This window comes from Euprymna scolopes, chromosome 29, assembly GCF_053919585.1.
Source record: "Euprymna scolopes isolate OS-2025 chromosome 29, ASM5391958v1, whole genome shotgun sequence".
Lineage (NCBI taxonomy): Eukaryota > Metazoa > Mollusca > Cephalopoda > Sepiida > Sepiolidae > Euprymna > Euprymna scolopes.
In genome coordinates this window covers 56,267,772-56,293,554 of record NC_136510.1, presented here as the reverse complement: position 1 = coordinate 56,293,554, position 25,783 = coordinate 56,267,772, and the positions used below count along the sequence as shown (strand labels likewise).

At 34.3% G+C, this 25,783-nt stretch overlaps 1 long non-coding RNA gene across 1 annotated transcript in view; it reads left to right on the top strand.

The window, feature by feature from the left end:
- LOC145252407 (uncharacterized) overlaps positions 1–25,783 on the top strand; it is a 52,297-nt gene that overhangs the window by 11,808 nt on the left and 14,706 nt on the right. The window contains exon 2 of the long non-coding RNA XR_013863592.1: positions 16,209–16,312. This is a non-coding gene — a long non-coding RNA (uncharacterized LOC145252407). The remainder of the gene's footprint in view (positions 1–16,208; positions 16,313–25,783) is intronic.

Genomic DNA, 25,783 nt, shown 5'->3' with positions numbered 1-25,783 from the left:
CACAACCTGGCAAATACTGGTACACGCTAGCAAATTTAGATTTGCAATTACAGAATATGATTCTAATTTTTTCCTTTGCTCTTTATTCTAACACTACACTAAGTTTACTGTTTTATTTCGCTACAGTTGATATTGTGTAGAACAATAAGAAAATCATAGTGAACAATGCATTCAACAAAATTTCATACACATTTCTAGATACCTATATCTAATAAGTTCAAAAGAAAGGACACACTTAGGGAGGTATTTTGGTGGTCAAGTCACTAAATAGAGATTAGCTGGTTTCCCGGCATAGCCCAGGATGTAATAAAGATTGACTGAAATACATGTTCTAGCTGGTTTCTAGGCGTTGCCAGGGATGTAATATAGACACATTATGTTGTATATTACCTGTTCTCTTCTCCCTAAGGTAAAACAATTTCATATACATGCTGTAAATTACCTACGCTAGGGATAAAACATGAACAATACCAGTCCTAGGGTAGATAAAACAAATAATACATAGAGATGAAAGATTCCTCTCCCCTAAGAATAAAACATATATTCAATATCTGCTTTTGTTTTTTCATTGTTTATACGGTCCCGAGCAACGCCGGGTAGCCCTGCTAGTCTATATATATAAATCTCAAACGTCTGTGAGTTTGTATGTTTGTATGTAACGCTAAAACTTTTGAAAGACACAACCAGACTTGATAAATTTGGTATCATATCGAAGCCCCGTATCCCGGATGACAAATATCGAAATTTCACGTCAAACAGTAGAAAGGGGTGAACTTATCGTTTTTCTCCCAGGGGGGCCCCCAAAAAACCTGTCATTTTAATGCTTTTTATTACGTAATTCTTGAATGATCCAATGTAATTCATACGTAAAAAAAAAACGCTTAGTCATGTCACGTGACGTGACGTCAACGTCCACTAATGGCGAACAATTGTAAATAACAAGTTCTGTCTTCGATACTTTTGCATTTTCTCTTCTCCTGCGTTATATATATTATTAAACTTTATGACAATGTTTCCATCGTGATTAACTGGTTAAAAATATTATTTATACAAGAGTTTTAACGAAAAATGTCAGGAAAAAATGTACAGGAATAAAAAAATTCAGCTTTCAAAATATTAGACGATAATAAAAATATCGTTATATTTATGGTAGAAAATAAATAGCCATTTTGTATATTACCACGTGACCTCATACCTCTTAAACTGGAAGGGGGGAGGAGAGGAGGCCGCTTCAAAACCAACACCGTCTTTCTCTTTTCTCTCTCTCTCACTCACCCACTTACTCTTCTCTCTCTCACCCACTGTTAAACTGGGGGGGGGGGGGAAGAGGCAGCTTCAAAACCAACACCCTCTTTCTCTTTTCTCTCTCTCTCACCAACTTACTCTTCTCTCTCTCTCACCCTCTTTCTCTTGACCTCCTACTACTGTTAAACTGTGTGTGTGTGGGGTGGGGGGAAGAGGCAGCTTGAAAACCAACAAAAACAGTGCACAGTTTCCCAAGCATTATCTCCTATTAAAAAAAAGATGCACACTTTATAATTACATAGTGGGGTGGGGGGGAAAGAGATTAGAACCGCTTTTGTCGGGAAGGGGGGGAAAGAAGCCAAGTGCACAGTTTCCCAAGCATTACCTCCTATTAAAAGAGGAAGCACACTTTATATTTACTTAGTGGGGTGGGGGGACGAGATTAGAACCGCTTTTGTTGGGGGAATGGTGGGGGGGGGGGGAAGAAGCCAAGTGCACAGTTTCCCAAGAATTATCTCCTATTAAAAAAAAGATGCACACTTTATATTTACATAGTGGGGTGGAGGGGAAGAGATTAGAACCGCTTTTGTGGGGGGAAGAAGCCAAGTGCACAGTTTCCCAAGCATTATCTCCTATTAAAAGAGGAAGCACACTTTATATTTACTTAGTGGGGTGGGGGAGGGACGAGATTAGAACCGCTTTTGTGGGGGGGGGAGAGGGGGGGGAAAGAAGCCGTGGGGTGGACGAGATTAGAACCGCTTTTCTGGGGGGGGGGAAGAAGCCAAGTGCACAGTTTCCCAAGCAAGCACACTTTATATTTACTTAGTGGGGTGGGGGGACGAGACTAGAACCGCTTTTGTGGGGGGAAGGGGGGGGAAGAAGCCGAGTGCACAGTTTCCCAAGCATTACCTCCTACTAAAAAAAGATGCACACTTTATATTTACTTAGTGGGGTGGGGGGAAGAGAATGACACCGCTTTTGTAGGGGAGGGGGGGGAATAGGCCGAGTGCACAGTTTCCCAAGCATTACCTCCTATTAAAAGAGGATGCACACTTTATATTTGAGTGTGTGAGAGAGAGAGAGAACAATTCTCAACCTATATACTCAACAAATTTTTTATCTACAGATTTGAAAGTTTGTATATAGGGTATTCAGACATATGGAAATATATCTAGCATAATCAATCTATTATATCTATAAAAGTGAAAATGTGTGTGTGTGTGAGGTAGCCAGAGAGAGAGAGAGAGAAGGAGAGAGAGAGAGAGAGAGAGAGAACAATTCTCAACCTATATATTCAATACATTTTTTATCTACAGATTTGAAAATTTGTATATAGGGTATTCAGACATATGGAAATATATCTAGCATAATCTATCTATTATATCTATAAAAGTGAAAATGTGTGTGTGTGTAAGAGAGAGAGAGAACAATTCTCAACCTATATACTCAACATATTTTTATCTACGGATTTGACCATTTGTATATAGGGTATTCAGACATATGGAAATATATCCAGCATAATCTATCTATTATATCCATAAAAGTGAGAATGTGTGCGTGGGAGAGAGAGAGTAAGTACAATTCTCACCCTATATATTCAACAAATTTTTTATCTACCGATTAGAAAATTTGTATATAGGGTATTCAGACATATGGAAATATATCTAGCATAATCTATCTATTATATCTATAAAAGTGAGAATGTGTGTGAAAGAGAGAGAGAGAAGAGAGAGAGAGAACAATTCTCAACCTATATATTCAACTAATTTTTATGTACAGATCTGAAAATTTGTATACAGGGTATTCAGACATATGGAAATATATCTAGCATAATCTATTATATCTATAAAAGGTAGAATGTGTGTGTGTGTGTGAGTGAGTGAGTGAGAGAGAGAGAGAGAGAGAGAGAGAGAGAGAGAGAGAGAGAGAGAGAGAGAGAGAGAACAATTCTCAACCTATATACTCAACAAATTTTGTATCTACAGATTTGATAATTTGTATATAGGGTATTCAGACATAAGGAAATATATCTAGCATAATCTATCTATTATATCTATAAAAGTGAGAATGTGTGTGAGAGAGAGAGAGAGAACAATTCTCAGCCTATATATTCAACAAATTCTATCTTTACAGATTTGAAAATTTGTATATAGGGTATTCAGACATTTGGAAATATATCTAGCATAATCTATTATATCTATAAAAGTGAGAATGTGTGTGAGAGAGAGAGAGAAAGAACAATTCTCAACCTATATACTCAACAAATTTTTTATCTACAGATTTACAAATTTGTATATAGGGTATTCAGACATATAGAAATATATCTAGCATAATCTATCTATTATATCTAGAAAAGTGAGAATGTGTGTGTGTGTGTGTGTGAGAGAGAGAGAGAGAACAATTCTAAACCTATATACTCTACAAATTTATTATCTACAGATTTGAAAATTTGTATATAGGGTATTCAGACATATAGAAATATATCTAGCATAACCTATCTATTATATCTATAAAATGACCATGTGTGTGTGTGTGTGAGAGAGAGAGAGAGAGTCAGAGAGAGAGAGAACAATTTTCAGCCTATATATTCAACACATTTTTTATCTACAGATTTGACAATTTGTATATAGGGTATTCAGACATATAGAAATATATTTAGCATATTCTATCTATTATATCAATAAATGTGAGAATGTGTGTGTGTGTGTGTGTGAGAAAGAGAGAGAGAGAGAGAAAGAGAGGAAGGAAAATTCTCACCCTATATATTCAACAAATTTTTTATCTACATATTAGAAAATTTGGATACAGGGTATTCAGACGTATGGAAATATATCTAGCATAATCTATCTATTATATCTATAAAAGTGAGAATGTGTGTGTGTGAGATAGAGAAAGAGAGAGAGAGAACAATTCTCAACCTATATATTCAACTAATTTTTTATCTACAGATTTGAAAATGTGTATATTGGGTATTCAGACATATGTAAATATATCTGGCATAATCTATGTATTATATCTATAAAAGTGTGAATGTGAGTGATGGAAAGAGCAAAAAATTCTCAACCTATATTTACAACAAATTGTTTATCTACAGATTTGAAAATTTGTATGTAGGGTATTCAGACATACGGAAATATATCTAGCATAATCTATTATATCTATAAAAGTGAGTGTGTGTGTGTGTAGGTGTGTGTGAGAGAGAACAATTCTCCACCTATATACTCAACAAATTATTTATCTACAGATTTGAAATTTTGTATATAGGGTATTCAGACATATAGAAATATATCTAGCATAATCTTTCTATTATATCTATAAAAGTGAGAATATGTGTGTGAGAATGAGAGAGAGAGAACAATTCTCAACCTATATATTCCACACATTTTTGGGCACAGATTTGAAAATTTGTATATAGGGTAGGCAGACATATAGAAATATATCTAGCATAATCTATCTATTATATCTATAAAAGTGAGAACGTGTGTGTGTGTGTGTGTGTGTGTGTGTGTGTGTGAGAGAGAGAGAGAGAACAATTCTTAACCTACATACTCAACAAATCTTTTACCTACAGCTTAGAAAATTTGTATATAGGGTATTCAGACATATGGAAATATATCTAGCATAATCTATCTATTATAACTACAAAAGTTAGAATGTGTGTGAGAGAGAGAACAATTCTAAACCTATATATTCAACAAATTTTTTATCTACAGATTTGAAAATTTGTATATAGGGTATTCAGACATATGGAAATATATCTAGCATAATCTATCTATTTTATCTATAAAAGTGAGAATGTGTGTGTGTGAGATAGCGAGAGAGGGAGAGAGAGAGAGAGAGAGAAAAATTCTCAACCTATACATTCAACAAATTTTTTATCCACAGATTTGAACATTTGTATATAGGGTGTTCAGACATATAGAAATATATCTAGCATAATCTATCTATTATATGTATAAAAGTGAGAATGTGTGTGTGTGTGTGTGAGAGAGAGAGAGAGGACAATTCTCAACCTATGTATACAACAAATTTTTTATCTACAGATTTCAAAATTTGTATATTGGGCATTCAGACATATTTCATTATATCTGGCATAATCTGTCTATTATATCTATAAAAGTGAGAATGTGTGTGATAGAGAGAGAGAACAATTCTCAACCTATATACTCAACAAATTTTTTATCTACAGATTTACAAATTTGTATATAGGGTATTCAGACATATGGAAATATATCTAGCATAATCTATTATATCTATAAAAGTGAGAATGTGTGTGTGTGTGTGTGTGTGTGAGAGAGAGAGAGAGAGAGAACAATTCTCAACCCATATACTCAACAAATTCTTTATCTACAGATTTTAAAATTTGTATATAGAGTATTCATACAAAAAGAAATATATCTAGCATAATCTTTCTATTATATCTATAAAAGTGAGAATGTGTGTGTGTGTGTGAGCGAGAGAGAGAGAGAGAGAGAGAGAGAGAGAGAGAGAGAGAGAGAGAGAGAGAACAGTTCTCAACCTATATATTCAACAAACTTTTTATCTACAGATCTGAAAATTTGAATATAGGGTATTCAGAAATATCGAAATATATCTAGCATAATCTATTATATCTTTAAAAGTGAGAATGTGTGTGTGAGAGATAGAGAGAACAATTCTCAACCTATGCACTCTACAAATTGTTTATCTACGAATTAGAAAATTTGTATATAGGGTATTCACACATATGGAAATATATCTAGCATAATCTATCTATTATATCAATTAAAGTTAGAATGTGTGTGTGTGAGGTAGCGAGAGAGAGAGAGAGAGAGAGAGAGAGAGAGAGTAAGAACAATTCTCAACCTATATATTCAACAAATATTTGATCTACGGATTAGAAAATTTGTATATAGGGTATTCAGACATATGGAAATATATCTAGCATAATCTATCTATTATATCTCTAAAATTGAGAATGTGTGTGTGAGAGAGAGAGAGAGAGAGAACAATTTTCAACCTATATACTCAACAAATTTTTTATCTACAGATTTGAAAATTTGTATATAGGGTATTCAGACATATGGAAATACATCTAGAGTAATCTATCTATTATATCTATAAAAGTGAGAATGCGTGTGTGTGTTAAAGAGAGAGAGACAGAACAATTCTCAACCTATATATTCAACAAATTTTTTATGTACAGATCTGAAATATCACATTTGTATAGAAGTAGAAATCTTGATACCTACTCTGATACCTAATAAAAGAAAGGACACTCTTTAGGGCGGATTTTGATTATAACAAGTCACTAATTAGAAATTATAATAAACATTCAAATAATTTAAGAATTTTACCAAAATAAAATTGCATGGTAATCACCCAATTTCTGCCACAAAATTTTGATTGGCAGAACTCATAAACATAAAATATATATTTTCTAATTTCATCTTTTTTTTTCTTTTTACATAATCTGGTTTGATGTTTTCCCAAATATTCAAATCACTATATTTTGCTGCTTAATATCAAATACAGCAACTGAGTTATTTTTATGCATCAAACAATTACATTTTCTCATTCATCCAAACTAATCACTGAACATCAATTTCATATTTTCTTCACTAAAATATTACTGTGCTTGATGTCATCAAGTGGAGCGGATCATTTTTTTTTCATTTGTTCACACATTTTTCCAATTTATATATATTTTGTTAAAGATTCTTAGCCTATGTCATTGCATACCAATCTGTTTATTAAAAGTTAAGGTTCACTGTAAACACATATGTTACACCAAAATAAAAACGCTTCAGATAATGTCTTGATATTCAATTCAGTTTCTCACATGACATCTTATGAAGTTAGTAGAAATGTTACAGACTTTTGAATATCAAACACTTTCAATACTGTGCACTGATATTTTCTTTTTTGCAATATAAGCACATTCATGATTTTTTTTACAAACGTTAAAAACTTTCACATTGTGTAGCAATATACTGAAACAATTATAAAAATATTTGTTTTTATTTTGAATGATGCAGGGCATCCGAAGAGAGATTTTTCTAACAAAATGAAAGTATAATTTTTAGCAATAGGTATCTAGGAAAAGGCCACTACATATGTTATAAGTTCCAAATTTCCACAACCTGGCAAATACTGGTACACGCTAGCAAATTTAGATTTGCAATTACAGAATATGATTCTAATTTTTTCCTTTGCTCTTTATTCTAACACTACACTAAGTTTACTGTGTTATTTCGCTACAGTTGATATTGTGTAGAACAATAAGAAAATCATAGTGAACAATGCATTCAACAAAATTTCACACACATTTCTAGATACCTATATCTAATAAGTTCAAAAGAAAGGACACACTTAGGGAGGTATTTTGGTGGTCAAGTCACTAATAAGAGATTAGCTGGTTTCCCGGCATAGCCCAGGATGTAATAAAGATTGACTGAAATACATGTTCTAGCTGGTTTCTAGGCGTTGCCAGGGATGTAATATAGACACGTTATGTTGTATATTACCTGTTCTCTTCTCCCTAAGGTAAAACAATTTCATATACATGCTGTAAATTACCTATGCTAGGGATAAAACATGAACAATACCAGTCCTAGGGTAGATAAAACAAATAATACATAGAGATGAAAGATTCCTCTCCCCTAAGAATAAAACATATGTTCAATATCTGATTTTGTTTTTTCATTGTTTATACGGTCCCGAGCAACGCCGGGTAGCCCTGCTAGTCAATATATAAATGTATGTATGTATGTTTGCATGTCTGCCTAAAACTTTCGACAGAGGGGACGGATTTGACCAAAATCGGTATCATTTGAAGTTCGACCTTTCAGACGACAAATATCGAAAAATTGGCTAAAAACATTGATATCTTCACCTTCAACTGGGCACTTTTCTACAGGAGGGTCCCTTTTTTTGAAAGTCATCCTCTCCTTTCGATTGTCTAGCCTTAATTTAAACCTACATCACTTCCGGTATGGCGGTGGTCGTAACAGCAAAGATGTCACATTCTTTTCCTCCTTTGCAGGAGCCTGCCTTCCCACTACCGCCTTTTTTTTTGTTCAATATGCACTTCGAAACACCTGGGCAACGTCGGGCTGAAATGGTAGTGACATTTAATGAATAAATGTTAAAACGAGCAAACTTATTTTTTATCACATGCGTCATTTTATCGGCGTAAACCATGCGGGCGAAATGGTTTAGTTAAACTAAAACCTTCATATAACATGACAACCTAACCGGGTAGATTACTACAGGAAAGAAATAAAAGACTCTAAAATGAGATAAAAAGTCAACAAATTCTTATTAGAACAACAGGCGGGTGAAAAATGGGTGTAACTTAATCGGTACAATATTTCAACAAGGAATATGAAAAAATCCTACATAATTGATCACTATGCAAGATAATATGCAGGATAAACATCTACTGCGCCAATAAATCATCTGTATTGAATAAATTAACGGAAGAAGAAACCACTGAGCCATACATGTAGCGTCATGCTTGATTAATAAAGTGAAATAGAGCTTTTTATTCTGAGTGCAGAGGATCAATTCTGACTAAATAGACATTATTAAGCAAGCATACTGGAAGTACTGTTGGCCTCAAATGCAGATTATGCGAGGAATATACAGGAACAATTGATAATCTTTAATCAAGTTGCTAAGTGTCCATCGAATATGACGCTCAGCATGATATCGGTAGTCATTGAAAATGTTCATGATATTCTGCACTCAATTGCTATAAGCATCATCCAAACCTGGTTAGAAATGTATGTGTTGTAACAATTTTATGGGGCCTTGCAGGCAGAGCAATCAAAGCTAAACGTTCAGACTGAACAAACATTTTGTAAACGTTGATAATTGTTTATAATTGCACGTATTACTTTTGATATTTTTGTCTGTCAATATGTCTATTTTTTATTTGACAGTTGAACTATCTGTAGTCACCAAAAAGTGAATAACTCTTGATTTAACTTCAAATAATTGACCACCAACTTGCAGTTTATTAATAAAAATTGTTTTAATGCTAAAACTAATATCACATTCTCTTATTCCTGCATTGGTTATTAAAAAAGATGATGCTATCTCAGTTTTTCCATAAAAAATAGGGGTTTGCATTTGCATAAATCTCGACATTAAATGTGCTTGCCTTAAAAATGTTCAGTTCATGCGCATATGTTGAATTTTGAACTAACAGGACTCATAACTCCACGTTACTCGGAAAAACTGAAGAAGATTATTATGAATTTTACATCTTTCTATGACGTGTAATAATTTAAACTGAATTGATAAATTAAGGCATAGCAAAATAAGCCCCAACGCGGAAATCTCAAAGCCCTATTTTCCTAAATGGTTCGACGTTTGCAATTGCTATTATGCATAGACAGGAAGTATTACTTTGTTTTAACCGTCATAAGTCAGCTTATAGTATGTACTAATTTGTAACACCAAGAAACGACTGTGATTATGTAATAACCGTAGTTAAGAGTAAGTATACCGAAATTACTAGAAATCAAATCACGTCACAGAAACTAAGAAATAGTACGATAAACGATGGACAATCAATAATTCCCAATTATCTAACAACCATAATATCGCTTCTACAGAAACGGATAGAGCTTAACTGTTTTTCTAGGTGGTTTGCGCAACACACCACCTAGTACCCCATAAATACCTTCATCCTCAATTTCACACTGCAGACAAAACCGCATTGGATGATCAACTCATCAAATTTTATCGCCATTAGCAAAACATAACACCTCCAAAACATGCGTACAAGATATTATCTCTTCTATAATATAAAGGAATGCTATTAGGGTTAGGGTTCATATCCTCTCCTAACTCTATAATAAATATCTGGTAGATTATTGCTTCTTTGATAGCTGGAAAATTTTATCCGTGTACCAACTTTCAAAAACTTTGGAGAAAGAACTAATCTGCAAAATTAGCGGTCTATATGTCACCTACTTCTCTTTGCAAAAATTTTAATAAATCTAACGATAATCCAGCACCTCGAAAATGAAAAACTTCCATATGACTAACGGTATGGATTTAGGACCCCCTTTTTCTGGCGATATATTAAATATCTTTGAGCGCATATACACCGATCTGACAACAGAGCGACATACTCACTAACAAGATAATCTTTCTATTCGTAATGCGAAAATACCTTCATATAAGTGCTTCAACAAATGGTGAAAAACGAAAAATAATCGCTTTGGTGGACACCAAAAAAAGTTCTCCAAACTGTATTTAAAAAATAAATTCGGTCAGTGTTCACCATTACGCCAACTCAAGACGCCTTAACATTTTTCAATAAATCGACAACTTTTAAAGGTTTTTGCGTATGCTGAATACGAATATCGCTCAGATGAATACTTTTCGAGATATTAACACCTGTAATATGTAACGTAATTTCTAGTAGTTTGAATTGACCGCCATATTTGTTATTTCAACGAAATGGGATAGTGAGTATGCAGGCGCACGCTGCAGTGAGCATGAACAGACGATCTGTGTACTAAAGTCTACGAGATGCAAACGTTTATTCATCATTTCTTTTGGAATAAACTTCCCACCTCCCTCATGTTAAGAACGGCTTTCGGAATAAAAACCCTCCCTAACTTCCCCATGTTAAGAACAGCTTTCGGAATTGCGCTTAATAAAATGAGGATCGACGACTTTTATAGGTTTTCGGGTATGCTGAAAACAATTATCACAGGGAAAATTAGCGATTAGCGCAGGCAAATAGTTTTTGAGCTATTTTGATATGTTATTCACTGGCGATCATATTGTTAAACTTTCGTTATTTCAAGAATCTTAATAAAATTTCAGTTCAGCTTTATGCTTATAAAGCGCGCCAGGTTGGAGGAAAAAATTTGTGGAGTAATCTTGTGGTGTCAGTTTAGCTTTTAATGAACAGGTATCTGGTTAATATCGAGCCACAAGCGTTCGATATTCTACGTGTGCACACAAGCATCATGTTGGTCAATAAAAGTTTTTGAACAGTTGATAGTGTGATACGGTGTAGTATTTATGTAGATTTACATATGCTTTTCAGCAATCGCTATAGCGTACCGATCCTGGAAGAACAAACTATTTTAGGAGTAAAGTTTGCTTGTCCCTTTTTTTTCGTATGCTCGTGTTAAATCTATAACTAAACTACGCTCAATTCCGCCAAATAACCAAAGTTGGCTGAAGATTCTACCTCGGTTGTATTTACGCCGAACTATCAGGGTTTCATCCATCTCGACGCATACTCTTTCGCCACCTATGGGCTCTTGGTGTTGGAGCCAGTGTTCACACACTTCGCTGCTGTACAACCTACGTATCGTCCTTTGGTCTTAATGATGGCTTAGGAAATGATTTACAAAAATGACTATTTTTCAAGCTGGCATTCGTGCAATGAACGTTCCAGCATTTTCACTAACACTGAAAATGCAACACTTTTGCTTCTTCGTTTTTTTGCACCACTGCGAAGTTCATGCATCGCCACATATTGTTGTTCTTGCGAAATGCACACAGGCTATTGCATCTAGGGCATGTTACAGTATTTGATAAAACATCGTGGTTTCTGAGAAGCTCGCGGCTCCTTTCCTCTTGTTTGTTTAACTCAGACATAGCGTCGATGTAATTGTATTCACACTGGACACAGAATATTTTCTTATTTTTTCTTTCTTTCAACTTTTTCTTTGAAAAATTGTTTTAATTTTTGACTCATCTTAATTGTTTACGATTTACTATAATCATGAACTAAACTGACTGTTTCCTGACAAGCTGACACATGTGAACAACTCATCATTGTACTTTTTGATTTTCTCCCCACACCCGCTCACTTAGCCCGTCTTCCGTCACCATTGGATAAGTAACCTTAAATTAACATAATACCCTTTAGTATTGATCAGGACTTACTTTGGCCTTTGGCTAGCAGACCGGGCGTTGGTCATAGAGCAAAGTGTATAATCAAAAGCAACCAGCAATTTGTTCTGTCGAGCATTCAAACACAACAGTTTCTCTCGACGCAAAACTAACAAATCGCTGTATCATCAACGTTCGATCTTCGAAGCCCCTGGACTTGATTGCTGGGAATGTTTTCAGATCTTCATTAACAGAGTTTCATTCTAACACAAACAATGTCTTCTTCATTGAATCATTAAACGCGGCGTGAATCGATATGAACTTTGGCTTAACAAGAGTTGCCTCATTTGTATTCATAACGGAGACATTTGAAAGTGAATTTTCTTATTTGAATCTCGACATCTTATTTGTAACGCTGAGAAAACTCCGTTACAAAAGCAAGCTGACATATACGCAACCTGAGGCGAATTTACTAGTTTGAACAAATTATAAAAGTAAATCAATATTATAAATGATTATGTTTATTAATTTATCATGATGCCCGTTCATCACTAATAGGCACCATAGCACTATGAAGCGTTTTTGGCATACCGGGTTTCTCATAAACATGAGTAATCATACTATTAATAGCATCTGTTGAAACACAATATTCATTTATAGGTTTGAAAAGATGTGAATCACATTTCACATTCCGCTGTTTAACAAATTACTCGACGCTTACTACTACTACTACTACTACTACTACTACTACTACTACTACTACTACTGCTACTACTAGCAAGGATAAACGTTAACTAATAACCCCGAAGGATTACCGATTGGAAGAAAATAAAACGAAAACAAAAAGGTGAACACACAAAATTACTGACATGAATTTGTAATTATAATAAATTCGTTTCTGTAGAAAGGGATTTTCGAACAAAACATGAGGCGATCAAGTTTAAATGTGGAACTAAACTGGAATTCCAGATAAGAAAGATATAAAGATAATGAAATCCTATAATTTATCTCCCTCAAAAAGGCGCAAGTTCGGTTGGTTCTACAGAAAATGGCTGTGAAGGGGTTGACAGTATGAAAAGGCAGATATAAGGAAGTTTGAAGGTGCAAGAGACCTTCGACAGGCTTATTGTCATTAAAATATGTCATTTTATTAAAAAAAAAACTACTCATTACACTTCTGGTGCGAAATCACAAAAGAAGTTACAATTGTGATCGAAAGAAAAATATAGAAAATCTTCGGACACTCGTATATATATATATATATATATATATATATATATATATATATATATATATACATATATATACATATATACGTTTATATATATATATATATATATATTATATATATATATATATATATATATATATATATATAGTGTGTGTGCGTGAAATGCTTATGACGAAAGATACATTTTTACAATTGATCCCACCACAAAGTTTGTAAAAATGTTTTTCTCAAATTTACATCTCATCAGTTTTCATTTGTTAATCATTCTACTTGAAAAAATTGCATAATTTCATGCGATTTTCATAATTTTGTAAATTTGCAGTTGATAATAAAAAGCAAGAGTATTCATCGGAGATTTATTATGGAAAGACACTCTTTGACTTCATAATAAGTTGCACGAAGAAATTTAACCCTGAGCAGAAACTTACTCAACGTAGACAATGGTATAAAATTAGAGTTTAAGAGTTGTTTATCTTGAGTTAAGTCTGTTTTCACGTCTTGAATTTTGATAGCAATTACAATCAGAGCATTTTAACCTAGTTTTAGTACTAGGACAATTCACTCAATAAGTTCAGGACCTGGCAGATAGATGGCGCTACTAATAAAAAAGAAGATATGCCTTTTAAAACATTGGAATAAGTGTATAAAATTAGAAGAAAACTGTTGATGTAAAAAGATGCATTTTGTCAAAAAGTTGTTTTAACTAAAGCACACCACTTTTTTATGCTGTATTGTCACAATAATATAAGACTTGTGTGCATAAAAGTGTGTGTGTGTGTATGTGAATAAGTATGTGTATATATGTGAGTATATTGTCCATTTTTTTATTATATTTACTACCTTTAATTATTGAAACAATACAAAACTTAACAATCAAGAAGTATTTTCAGTGAATGAAACAGTTTGTAAAAGACAACTAATATACCGCGTTTTAGTCGTAACTGACTTGCTACCTTTTTGAGAAAGATTCATTACAGCAACTATAACGCAGACCGAAATGGCGATTGGTCAAAAGTTGATTCGCTTTAGAAAGATGTCTTTGTAATAAAATCTGTAGAAGTTAACGAAATAATAACTTCAACATAAATTCTGATATGCCAAGCGAAGCGTTATAGTATTGATTGTTGATAAGTTTTTTTAGAGAAACGTAATCGATATTGGCCTGTAAGTTGTGACCGCGTTTCTGATAAGATACGGTCGATATTGGTGACGTCATTGGAGATCAGAAAATTACAGCTACAAATGGTTATGTCAACAGATGCAATCAAGGCAAGAGTTAGATTAGAAAAATACCAAATTAACTAAAACTATGTCGCAAACGAAACTGCAACGTATAAAAACACGTAAGATTGTTGAGTATTCGACACCACACTCTTAACGGAAAAACGCATTGATATAATCGAACTTACTTAGAGAAATATATACAACATTTTATTTTAGATATACTAAAAAAAGATTATATCAGAATCGACACAGTTACTACTACTTACTCACATACAGGGTTTCGACATATTTACATAACGATTATACTGTTTCAATAATAGTGAAGCTGTTTCTATCAATATACAGATTGGTTTACAACAGCTACTATTTTTACTACTACTATTACCACGAGCAATAATAATAAAATTATTATTATTATTATTATTATTATTATTATTATTATTATTATTAATAATAATAATAATAATAATAATAATAATAATAATAATAATAATAATAATATATCCTGAAACTACAATACCATATGACCTGGAAAATTATATTTCATTTCATTTAAAAGTAGTACGATAAAAATTGTGCGGCTTGCAGTTAAGCTTAAAATCCATAAAAAGAAATGAATATATATATATATATATATATATATATATATATATATATATATATATATATATATATATATATATAATTTTGGTCGTGGTTTATTTCTTGTTAACTTGTCGAGGTGATTGCACTGAGTCTTTTAGAATCTGTTAATATTCATACCCGCCTTTTGTATGCCTGGTTTATTTGCAGTGTATTGTGCGCGGTCGGGTTGTCGCTAAGCTACATTACACTTTCCTCGTAATCACCCTCAATGAACCGACAGCCATTACATTTGTCTTTCATTTTACTGATTCATCCAAGTAATCACTTTCCGCTACCCTGTTTCCGCTTCCGGTATTGTTGATTACAGGCTACAGTTAAATACTGGGCATGCATGTTATTATGTGAGACACAAAGGCAGTGTAGAGAAGAAAAGGGGTGGCTAGTGCACCACAAAGGAAACAAAAACGTGTATATATATATATATATATATATATATATATATATATATATATATATATATATATATATATATCAGAAAATGACAGTAAAACAATCGTTGTTTATGGTATAAAATGCACAAAAAAGTTGCAAAATGTAGGATACGAAAATAAGAATATAAGAATAAGTAATCGATGTTCGGTTATTCATAAGAATTTCATATTCATTTCCATTAAATATTATATTGAAATTTGTTTGAAATATTAAATCTTCAACCTGAATTGTTATTGTTTAAATGCTAAGTTGTTAAGGAGAAATTGCAGATAACTGGAAACAGTGCCAGGATAAGCAGACGAAGTCTTGTAATGATTCGGAATTTTACTTCTCATCAATTTACTGAATCTTGGGAATCTTGTCTATTCTACTATTTAATTCATTGGGTACGGATAAGAGATGGATTTATATTATTCTAAATATTAGAGAATGAACCTCGACTTTTCCCCAGTTGAAAAGGGTTTATTTTGGTTGACATAAATTGATAAAGAGATCGATTTTTTTTCTTTCTTTTCACAATGTTTCTGAAAAATGAATCACTTGACGTTAAGTAAAAATTGTTTTCTTATTTTTTTTTAAGATTTGGGATGGTAATGTAGCAAATCTGTTCTATGACTCCGGTTGCACGGAATGCTATATTATTGTAGTAAGGAGCAGTTTTAAAGTAAAAACATTCAATGACAGGTTTGTAATTTTAAATATGTCTTTATTTACTAACGGTGGTTGGCTCATTTCTATATTGGTTTTTCCTTTGTTTGACAGACTGGGTGTGGCAACTGGACTCGGCGCTGGCCCAAGTGAGACCAAGACTTAGCTTCAGAAGGAGTGCTACAACTTTGTAGCCTTCTCTCACTGTTCCCCCTCCTCTCCCGACCTGAACCAGCTGGATTACCTCATTTGGTCATACGTCGAATCACCAACATGACCTCCTACAACACCAAAACAAGCCTGATCGTCGCCATCACCCGAGTATTCGCTAAGCTCCCGCCAGTGCATTTCCGAGCCTGCACCAAGGCAGTGATTGAGGCTGAAGGCGGCTACATTGAATATATGTACACTCTACTACTGCTTTTTACTCATTCAGTATAGTTTTTTCAGATTGCTCGAGAAATTTTATATCTGTTTTCCTTGCAGGTTTGAAGTGAATTTTAGATATTATTATGAAGAGATCTGACAGTGTCCGACAAAGATGTGTTATAGAACATTCAAACTTATTCGGCAGATCACTTCAATATTGACGTATACTTTATTGAAGGTGTGTTCAATATATATATATATATATATATATATATATATATATATACAGTAAAACTCCTTTAATTTGAACTTCCTCTAAAGTTGGACTTCTTCTCATTTGGATTTCCTTTCATTTGGACTTCCTCTCATTTGGACCTCTTCTAAACCTGGACTTTCTCTAAACTTGAACTTTCTCGTCATTGAAATATCGAATATTGCATGAGTGGTTTGGAGCATAACAGAATGAAGGTGCAGCAATATAAGGGTCCATGTTAATTGCTAAAGCAAAATCTCTTAAGGAAGAGTTGAATATCGCAGAAGATATGAAATTCAGTGACGGCTGGCTTAGGAGCTTTAAGAGTAGACATGGTATAAGACAATTAACAATGTCAGGCGAACAATGGTCTGCTGATACACACGCAGCATCAAATTATTATGATAAATTCAAGACGATAATTGCCGATTATGGTTTAACACCAGAGGATGTTTACAACGCTGATGAAAGTGGCGTAAATTCGAAGTGCTTACCTAAAAAAACATGAACCGGATCCGAGGAGCAGAAAATAAAAGGATTCAAATTAAATAAAGAAAGACTAATATTGATGGTATGCGCTAATGCTTCTGGAACTCATAAACTTAGGCTTCTTGTCATCGGAAAATCAAAGTGTCCCCGAGCATTGAAAAGAGTTTCGCCTTTGCCAGTATCCTATTATTCTTCACGAAATGGATGGATAAATCAACAGTTGTTTAAAAACATGGTTTTTGCAAGAATTTGTGGCAGTTGTCCAGAGGCGTTTTCTTGAATTAGGTAAACCTGATTCAAAATGCTTGCTTCTGTTGGACAATTGTAGAGCACATCTTCCTGAGTCAGAACTAGTGTAATCTTGCGGGAATATTTTTGTGTGCTACTTACCACCTAATGTGACTTCTCTCATCCAACCTATGGGTCAAGGGATTATTTGGAACTTAAAATGTTTTTACAGAAATGATTTCATGATGAATATGATAAATAGTACCGTGAGTATAAGCGATTTTCAGCGCCATTTTACTATAAAAGATGTCATATTTTCTCTCGCAAGTGCATGGAATCAAGTTCGAACAAGCACATTAACAAAAGCATGGGGTAAATTATGCCCAACGCCAAAGGCTAGTGAACTGAAAGAATCTGGTCTAAAAACATCTTGAAACATCTGGTCTAAAAACAATTCTTGGAACCAAACGGTTACCGACCAACCACGCTGTTCTTAAATCACTTAATGCAATGATGTTGAAATGTGGGTACAACAAGATGAGGAAACGACTGATCAATATCCTGAAGGCAGTAATGGGGATGAAAATAGCGATAGCTCCCATTATCTTGACCCTAATGTAAATAACCAAGAACACCCTGATGACGCAATATGTTGGGATGATGCAGAAAAGTCTTTGGAGATGGTTATAAACTTTCGAGAAAATGTCCTTACTTTAGTGAAAACTATGTTTTGCAAGCAATGTCACCCTGAAGAGATATAATCATAAAGAAACTACAGAACCAAGAAATTGTAGATTTTCGTGATCGCTTACGGAATACAATGGCAGCGCCCGAGAGCTCAATCGATGAAAATAGAAACTGAAATGAGACTAATTCAATGAATAACTAAAAAAACTGTATTTTACATAAATGCATGATTTTTTTACATGGGGATCACCACTTATCAAGGCCCGTAAGCCACTCGGGGATAAGGGTTATTTTGTGTGCAATAATCAATGGGATAATATCGTAATAATAGTTGGTGTTGGAGATTTGATAAAGCGTCTTACTCAAGGGGGCGATTAATCAGGAATTTGTTTATGTTGGACTTGAAGACGTCCAAGTTGCAGTCAGGTGGGAAACAGGCAAACGGAAGAGAATTCCACAGGCGTGCACTTCTAAGAAAAAAGCTATGTTCATGGAATCTACGTTTTGATTTAGGCACAGTTAAAGAGTGGAGGGAATTACTGACAGTGGTTTTAGCTAGACGGGTGTTTATCATGAAAGATTGGCGAGGAGGGACCAGAGATTGGAGCTCAGGCGAGCACTTGCCATGGAAATAACGATAAAACAAAGACAGGCTCGCAATATCTCTTCTGTGGGAGAGAGGTTGCAGGGAAGAGAAGAGAGCATCCCCCACTAAGCCACGAAGTCTATTTTGTACTCTGTCAAGGCAGGATAGACTGTTTTTTGAAGCTCCAGCCCAGATGTGGCAGCAGTGCTCCATCTTTGGACGTACTTGGCTTTTATAGAGATAGAGAATTGCATCAGTAGTGAGATATCTTCTGGAGCGGTAGAAGGATCCTACCATTTTCCCAGCGGCCCGGGCAACAGACTTTATATACGTGGTCCATTTCAGATCAGGAGTAAAGGTCAAACCCAGGAGCTTCTCAAAACATGAAGCATCCCCAAGACGAGAGCCATCTATTTCAATTGATGCTAGATGAGGAACAGAGCGTTGGTGATGTAAAGTTAGGAGCTTGGTTTTAGATGCATTAAAAGTAACCAGCCACCTCTTCCCCTACTGTACCACAAGATTAGAGGAGAGTTAATCAGAGAGAACTTTGTCATTTACGGCCTTTGATGTGTTGCCGTAGATGATGGTGTCATCAGCATAGATGTCAACGAATGATTTAAGTATGTGTTTTGGGAAATAATTGATGTAGACCAGGAAGAGAGTTGGGCCTAGGATGGACCCCTGAGGGACTTCAACATCAATACTGCGGGCTTCTGATTTCTGCCCATCAATCACTACTCTTATGGGCCTATCAGAGAGAAATGATTTAATGATTGAGAAAATATTTCCAGTTATACCGTAGCTGGAAATCTTGTGAAGTAGGCCCTTATGCCAAACCTTATCGAAGGCCTTTGATATGTCAAGAGCAATTGCCCTAGAAAGGAAGCCTTTGTCGGGAGATTCACTAATCCTATGGGATATAACTGTTAGCACATCAGCTGTAGATCTAGCAGAACGGAAACCATATTGCATGACACTAAGGATGTTATTTCTGCTGAGGTGGTTGACTACTTCTTTATTTAATATGGATTCCAGTAACTTACTCATGACACAAAAGAGACTTATTGGTCTGTACTGAGAGAGGGATGATTTATCATCCGAGTTCTTAAATACACGGCATACTGACGAGGTTTTCCAGGGTGTTGGAAAGCACTTCTCCTTAAGGCAACGCTTAAACAGTTTTGTAAGTATGAAGGCAAGTTCTGGTCGAAGCTTTTTCAACACTATAATTGGAATGCCGTCTGGGCCAGTTGCTTTACTGGAATAAAGGTTCTTGATTAGTTTTGCGACCTCGTGCACAGATATTTGTATGTTGGATAGGGTGTTGTCTGTTGTAAGAGGAAATTCGGGGAGTTGATGCCCTTCGTTGGGGAAGGTGGAGTTAGCTGCAAAGTTCTTGGCGAATAGTTTGGCCTTGTCTAATGCTGATGAGATGATGATTATTGATGATGGTTGGGATGGAACGCACGCTTCTGTTCAGGATCCTGTTTGTTATTTGCCAAAACTGGTGGGAACCAAGCCGCTGCTCAGCTACTTTGGATTTGACGGACTGAGCATATAGCGCTCTTGCATTTTTTATTGGGTTTTAACCTCTGGAAGGTTGGAACGCAGACCCCCTGATGTTGGAGAAGGAGACATGGTAGTGGGGGTCTACGTTGGAGGATGGAGTTCTAGGTTTATTCGTGTTTTTTTTTTGAGATATTTCATGTTGAGTTTTTGGGGTTTGTGGAACAGGTTGACAGATTTGGTTCGAGTAGGACAGAGAGGGAAAGTAAGTGAGAGATAGAAGGAATTTTTTTTTTTTTGTAGCACATGATAAGGTAAAGCTGTAACAATTACCCACTAGTATGGCATCGATAGGCCTCACTAGAAACTTCTGCATGGTCCAGAATCCATTCACCAAATGGATTCTGGACCATATATAGTGAGATAGATGTACGAACAAATGAGTGCTGACAAAAAATAGAAACTAGGGATAGAAGAAGATGGAGATTAAGAAAATAGGATGATACGGAATTAGGGAGAGATATGTAGAGAGAAAAGGAGCGATAGTGTCACTGAGAAAATGAGAGAGAAAAGGCAATAGGGACAGCTCTGGAGAGATAAAGAGGGACATTGCAAATATTGACATTATTGCAGTTTAGTTACTTTTTGTTTATTGTGCCATTTCTTTTCCTTTTCGCTTATGCACATATTTTATTGCACGCCAAGTTAGTTGGACTCTTATTCTGTGTTGTTATTCAACACAAAAATATCGGATTTCTCTTCAAGTAACTACATAATCGTATCACTATTCAGAAAAAATGGCATGAAGATTTATGGAAGCATACGGAATGAAAGTTTATTTAGTTAAAAAGCAGAGTGAAAGATGGTCAGATAGAAGAGTATATGGATGAAGAAGAAGAAGAAGAAGAAGAAGAAGAAGAAAATTTGTAGGAAAACCGAAACGACAAAATCATAAGAAGAATAAGGTGATAAAGCGATGGCAGATGAAGAAAACAGAAAAGAGAACTAAGTTCTGTGGATGTTGATGAATATAAGTCAGGTGTTCTCTTTAATATTGACAGAGAGTCAATTTGACCCTTTTACCCTGTATATTTCCCAACGGCTTTTTATTCGTCTCAATCAATACACTTCATTTGATGCAATAAATCTCCGGTTAGTCAGCCAACACAAGTACCGAGAGCGTTTCAGCAACCAACAATACTCTTACGAATCTCCGTCTCTTTCTCTTTTCTTAACAATACATCTCTCTCTATCTGTCTGTCTGTCTCTCTCTCTCTCTCGCTCTCTCTCTCTATATATATATATGTTTATATATATATATGTTTATATATATATATATATATATATATATATATATATAAATCCTCACACTCAGCCTGTTCATGGTACTAACCCTAGAACTGGCACGCTCTCCCGTTCCTCATGAACCGCCGTAAGTAGACCCACTAACCCTCGTTCGCTCCTTCGCTCGCAACCTAACTACTATTTAAATAAATAACCTCATAATTCCCACTGATCCTCTCACACATATTCCTAGAGATGTGTAGATGATTACACAAACATTTAAAAGTTAAAAACCGTGGATACTCCGAGAAGAAAAAATGCTTCGACCATACGTACATACTTTCGATAAACGAAAACAATAATACGAAAGATTGAAAAAAAAAAAAAAGACAAAACGTATTACAAAACAGAAACTTTTTATTGTCTTTAACAACGTCTGTTTAAATGACAGAATGCCGGCTATATATATATATATATATATATATATATATATATATATATATATATATATATATATATATATATACGCTATAGTGTCATGTCATGTCATATGCTACTGACACACAGTACTATCTGCCTCATGGTCGGGTCACCGGCGACTAAACTGGTTCCCCCACCAAACTTGTTTGGCGAGGAGGGTGGCTAGTCTCCCTGAAGGATTAAAAACAAGACCTACCAAAGGGCGAATGAACCCTTTTTCAGGTCAACGGCCAACTAGCACCGTGCGTGTTTGTGTGTATGTATGTGTCTCTTGGGGTTGAGAGGGCTCCTGTAAGCCGTGGTGAAGGCAACCTTTCTAGGAGAAGCAAATCTCTGATTTTAAAAAACCATAAAGCGGGAGACCAGTACCCACATTAAGCTGGTCTGCAGTTTAACTTATTGCTGACTATCTTGCCTTTGCTTGTTGCTGGATCTCAACATTTTGAACCGAGAGAGACTTCACTGTCGTACAAAGCTAAGACTCTGTAACATCATCTGTGTATAGATACTCCCTCTGGGATTTGTCTATAAAAATGGTCCTGTGGCGATGGAAGTTATTTTGGGCTCATGGACTTTAAGTGTCTGAGGGAGTGGCACTCGTCTGACAAGACGTTGCAATCATTATATATATATACTTATATGAGAAAATAAAAAAAAATGCTTCATCGAAAACGCTTTATTGCACAATTGATACGCTTATGGATGGTCACTAATGGCCAACTCAATAAACTTATTACCACCGACTATTCGTCACTGTGACTACATATTTAACTAGGAACATGAATTGAAATTCTTACTTCTAATCTTTAAATTGTACACCGCATGTAATCACTTTCATACTGACTTCCTACAAAAATACAATGCAGCATTTTATTAAATGGTAGGAATAAAATCTTTTCGAAAAGAAAGAGAACTTCGAGTCCGGAACACCAATCTCACATACACGGTGAGACACAGCTGAAACGATTTTATGTGATAAAAGTTCATAATGTTCATTACCATTTATGGTAGATATATACTATTATATATATTATATAACTTTTTAAATAAATATTCAACAACACAAATAAACAACTATTATACCGTATGGATGAAACAGTTAAACAGAAGACCAATTCTTTAAAAAATCTACATGTGATTAAAGATCATTATTTAAGATAAAACTTTAAAAACCAATAAAATGTCTCATTTTAAAATATTTTAAAAACTATTAATTCTTTTAATGTTTATATGCGCGAATGCCAACAGTTCTAACAGTACTGAAATTAGGTCAGATGAGCCATTCAATGGCACACTTTTCTAATGAACCTTTACATCCTCATCACATGACGATATGAATACGAAGAACACACTTTTACAAACCGTTGTAAGCTAAGCGTACACACGTAGAAAACACATATGCACATACATGTAAGCAGATACATATACTTACGCAAAAATGCATATACACATACTTTCACACACACACATACATACACACACACACAAATATATATATATAAGCAGAATAGCTCTAAAAGCAGATAGACAACTTTCTCAGAATTCATACAGACGCGTATATAAACATACACTTGCCAACTTTTAACAACTAAAAACCACAAATATACGCATATAGTCTTTAGTATAAACAATTATTTTAGATGTCATAGTAAATAATTTCAAACAAGATTAATTACTATATGATGCTTATTTTACGTTTAATGGTGCTATTTGCTTGATAATTGTAATTGCAATAATTGTATTTTGTTTCACTTTTGGTTACGCATATTCTTCTTCACCGCGGCAATGCGTTTGCTCACAAAGCGTTAAGCATCAGGAAATTCTTCGCTGATAATTTTGCGATTATGAATATCTCCAATATCAAATAATCTTTATACACTGTGAAATTTACTTTATGTATGAAAACCAAAGAGGGGAGGTATAACATATGAGAAATATTTGGAATCAAGTCTCCCCTTGCTGTTATTTCGAATCATTTGAAGCAATAACAGCAAGTTTTAGTCCACCTTTATCAAGGCCAGAGATTTTGGGGAAATATCATATATTTTGTAATTCATATGCAAAACCAGAAAAAAGAAATGACTATGATTGAAATATTGGTAAATGTGCAGTATCTTTCTACCCACCAAAACCTTTTAAAATCACCACTTTAGAAGTTTTCGAGGGTGCTGAAAACGACAACACCAGTTAAAATTCCAGAAACAACTAATTTCAATGATATGAATAAATTATAGTTTTAAAAAGCGGGAGTCACTTTCTATATTAATTTAACGTAAAATAAACAGCGACTTTACAGCCAATGTAGCTATAAAGTGAGTGTTCATTTTACGTTTAATTATATAAGAAAGTGATCCCCCACTTGTTGAAACAATAATGTGCGACCTCAAGGGAAAATGTCACATAGCCCACTACACAATTCAGATCATTAGCTTTCAAACAAACCTTCATTTGTTACATTCTGATCTATAGTCGCCGAGATAATATTGCCAAAAAAGTGGTATATATATATATATATATATATATATATATATATATATATATATATATATATATATATATATATACTAGTAGCCAAATTGAATATGGAAATGCTCATATTTTTGGTTCTATGGGGCGAAAGTACATGAAAATTTGTAGACTTTTTAAAGATTATAATACTATTCTATTGCTAAAATTTTATGATAATTGTTTAAAAACACCTATATTTTCAAACAAATAAAATATGACCAAATTTGTCTACATTTGTATATATAGTGTCCTCGCAGGCCAATTGTAGTTTTGCTTTTATTGTCTCCTCTGTGGCCTTAGCAGTCCACTAATATATATACTAGCTGAAATACCCATCGTTGACTGAGGTCAAAAAGAGCGTTCAAAAATGGACCCTGATGTATGATAATATGAAATGAAAAGGGAGTGTCCGTGTAAAAAAAAATAACTTTAAATTTTGGGCTATCGAAATCAAAGCAAAATATGATGAAAAGGAAAGAAAAATTTTGCAGAAATATATATTTTTATATCAACTTTGTTGTCCTTCGTAGCTAAGAGTGACCAACAAAATACATGGTTTTAGAAAAGCAGAAAAACGGAGATTTTATCATCCGCACCCATTAACCTATTTTAAATTCTCAATTGCAAAAACGATGTAAAACAATATAATATTTGCCAAAATTTTATCCATCAATAGTTCTTAGAAATTAAAATAAAGTCGGTCGTCTTATTTCATGACGAAGGAGTCTAAAAAAAAAAAAATGATGGTTACGTGGGTGTACAGAATAAACTCTTCCAATTGTAGTGCCAAATTTTACACCTGGATGACCTTCGCCATTTTCTCCTGTGCATGTGTTGTTACTCTATGTGTTATAAGATGGAACCTGATTATAAAGAATTTTTTTGCAAAATTATCTTGTTCAAACAATTTTAAAAAAGCAGTAAGTAACTTAAATATATTTTATAAGAGAAAACACGACTGCATTAAATCCCTTATGTATTTGCAAACATATTTAATAGATTTCACAGTAATGCAAAAGGCCTTCGATAAGGTATGGCATAAAGACCTACTTCACAAGATTTCCAGCTACAGTATAACTGGAAATGTTTTCTTAATCATTAAATCATTTCTCTC